Below are 3,659 nucleotides of genomic sequence, written 5' to 3'. Positions count from 1 at the left end.
CAGAAAAGCTCACTTGAGCCTTCGGCTCTGGGCCAGAAAAAGTGAAGCTTATGTGGAAGCATTCTGGGGTAGTGTAAATTCTAAATTGTAGGAATCATGACCCCCGGGGGAAGGGCGGGGCCATTATAGGGAATCAAAGTTTTACATAGAAATATATAGGAAAAATCTTTGAAAATCTTCTTCTCAGGAACCACTGGGCCAAAAAAGCTGAAACATATGTGCCCATGGAAGGATCATTAGGTAGTGTAGATTTCAAAATGTCTAAATTATGATCAGTGGGGTAGGGTGGGGAGTCATTATGTATAACACGGGGGAAATCTGGTAAAGAATAGAATGGTCAAAGCTTCTCAGGTGAGCGATGTGGCCCATGGGCCTCTTGTTTGTGCCCCTAAGCGTCATATGAACAAGAGACCCATGGGCCACATCGCTCACCCGAGCATTGTGGCTAGGAAAAAGTAGTAATTGGTTTACTATTGAAAAGTTTAAATCCAAAAGTTTGGCCCCGCCCTACCCCCGGGGGTCATGATTTGAACAAACTTGAATCTACACTACCTGGGGATGCTTCCATATAAATATGAGCAGTTATAGCTTTGCTGTTCTTGAGAAGAAGATTTTTAAAGAATTTTCCTATATATTTCTATGTAAAACTTTGGTCGGCCATTGTGGCCCCGCCCTACCCCCGGGGGACGTGATTTGAACAAACTTGAATCTTCACTACCTGAGGATGTTTCCCCGTAAGTTTCATCTTTCCTGGCACAGTGGTTCTTGAGAAGATTTTTAAAACATACCACCAAATTTTCACTAATTCTCAATTATCTCCCCTTGAATGAGGGCGTGGCCCTTTATTTGAACAAACTTGAATCCCCTTCACCCAAGGATACTTTGTGGCAAGTTTGGTCGAAATTGGCCCAGCGGTTCTTGAGAAGAAGTCGAAAATGTGAAAAGTTTACAGACAGACAGACGGACACACAGACAGACGGACGCCGGAAAAATGTGATCAGAAAAGCTCACTTGAGCCTTCGGCTCAGGTGAGCTAAAAACGTCAAAATTTCAGATCATAAAGTGACTTCTCAAAGTGCGTTAATATGGTCGACATTAACGCAATTTGAAAATAAATATTATTTTTTCCCAAGTGCGTTAACTTGGTCCCAAAGGAGATGGGTGAACATGACGAGAGATAAGCCCATAGTGCAACCAACATGAAGGTGAAATATTAAATCTCAATTTTGTCAAAATTTTCCTTAATATTTCATCTAACATTAAAGTATACTTTATGTAAAATCTCTACTTGCACAAATCTCATGAAAATTGAAGTTATTTGCCTATGAAATACATGTATTATACACACATGAAAGAGGACAAAACGAGTCATTTTTAGCTCACCTGAGCCGAAGGCTCAAGTGAGCTTTTCTGATCACATTTTGGCCGGCGTCCGTCTGTCTGTCTGTCCGTCTGTCTGTAAACTTTTCACATTTTCGACTTCTTCTCAAGAACCGCTGGGCCAATTTCAACCAAACTTGCCACAAAGTCTCCTTGGGTGAAGGGGATTCAAATTTGTTCAAATGAAGGGCCACGCCCTTATTTAAGGGGAGATAATTGGGAATTAATGAAAATTTAGTGGTATATTTTAAAAATCTTCTTCTCAAGAACCACTGTGCCAGGAAAGATGAAACTTATATGGAAACATCCTCAGGTGGTGTAGATTCAAGTTTGTTCAAATCATGACCCCCGGGGGTAGGGCGGGGCCAAAATGGCCGACCAAAGTTTTACATAGAAATATATAGAAAAATTCTTTAAAAATCTTCTTCTCAAGAATGACAAAGCCATAATTCATCATATATATATGGAAGCATGCTAAGGTAGTGTAGATTCAAGTTTGTTCAAATCATGACCCCCGGGGGTAGGGCGGGGCCAAAATGGCCGACCAAAGTTTTACATAGAAATATATAGGAAAATTCTTTAAAAATCTTCTTCTCAAGAATGACAAAGCCATTATTCATCATATTGATATGGAAGCATGTTCAGGTAGTGTGGATTCAATTTTGTTCAAATCATGACCCCCGGGGGTAGGGCGGGGCCAAAATGGCCGACCAAAGTTTTACATAGAAATATATAGGAAAATTCTTTAAAAATCTTCTTCTCAAGAATGACAAAGCCATAATTCATCATATATATATGGAAGCATGCTCAGGTAGTGTAGATTCAAGTTTGTTCAAATCATGACCCCCGGGGGTAGGGCGGGGCCAAAATGGCCGACCAAAGTTTTACATAGAAATATATAGGAAAATTCTTTAAAAATCTTCTTCTCAAGAATGACAAAGCCATAATTCATCATATATATATGGAAGCATGCTCAGGTAGTGTAGATTCAAGTTTGTTCAAACCATGACCCCCGGGGGGAGGGCGGGGCCAAAATGGCCGACCAAAGTTTTACATAGAAATATATAGGAAAATTCTTTAAAAATCTTCTTCTCAAGAATGACAGAGCCATAATTCATCATATTTATATGGAAACATGCTCAGGTAGTGTAGATTCAAGTTTGTTCAAATCATGACCCCCGGGGGTAGGGCGGGGCCAAAATGGCCGACCAAAGTTTTACATAGAAATATATAGGAAAATTCTTTAAAAATCTTCTTCTCAAGAATGACAAAGCCATAATTCATCATATATATATGGAAGCATGCTAAGGTAGTGTAGATTCAAGTTTGTTCAAATCATGACCCCGGGGGGTAGGGCGGGGCCTAAATGGCCGACCAAGGTTTTACATAGAAATATATAGGAAAATTCTTTAAAAATCTTCTTCTCAAGAATGACAAAGCCATAATTCATCATATATATATGGAAGCATGCTCAGGTAGTGTAGATTCAAGTTTGTTCAAATCATGACCCCGGGGGGTAGGGCGGGGCCAAAATGGCCGACCAATGTTTTACATAGAAATATATAGGAAAATTCTTTAAAAATCTTCTCAAGAATGACAAAGCCATAATTCATCATATATATGGAAGCATGCTCAGGTAGTGTAGATTCAAGTTTGTTCAAATCATGACCCCCAGGGGTAGGGCGGGGCCAAAATGGCCGACCAAGGTTTTACATAGAGATATATAGGAAAATTCTATAAAAATCTTCTTCTCAAGAATGACAAAGCCATTATTCATCATATTGATATGGAAGCATGTTCAGGTAGTGTGGATTCAATTTTGTTCAAATCATGACCCCTGGGGGTAGGGCGGGGCCAAAATGGCCGACCAAAGTTTTACATAGAAATATATAGAAAAATTCTTTAAAAATCTTCTTCTCCAGAATGACAAAGCCATAATTCATCATATATATATGGAAGCATGCTCAGGTAGTGTAGATTCAAGTTTGTTCAAATCATGACCCCGGGGGGTAGGGCGGGGCCAAAATGGCCGACCAAGGTTTTACATAGAAATATATAGGAAAATTCTTTAAAAATCTTCTTCTCAAGAATGACAAAGCCATAATTCATCATATATATATGGAAGCATGCTCAGGTAGTGTAGATTCAAGTTTGTTCAAATCATGACCCCGGGGGGTAGGGCGGGGCCAAAATGGCCGACCAATGTTTTACATAGAAATATATAGGAAAATTCTTTAAAAATCTTCTTCTCAAGAATGACAAAGCCATAATTCATCATA

The sequence above is a fragment of the Saccostrea cucullata genome, unplaced genomic scaffold, assembly GCF_032062105.1.
Source record: "Saccostrea cucullata isolate Sc308-1 unplaced genomic scaffold, CSIRO_AGI_Scuc_v1 ctg226, whole genome shotgun sequence".
Taxonomy (NCBI): Eukaryota; Metazoa; Mollusca; class Bivalvia; order Ostreida; family Ostreidae; genus Saccostrea; species Saccostrea cuccullata.
This window is presented reverse-complemented; position numbering follows the sequence as displayed.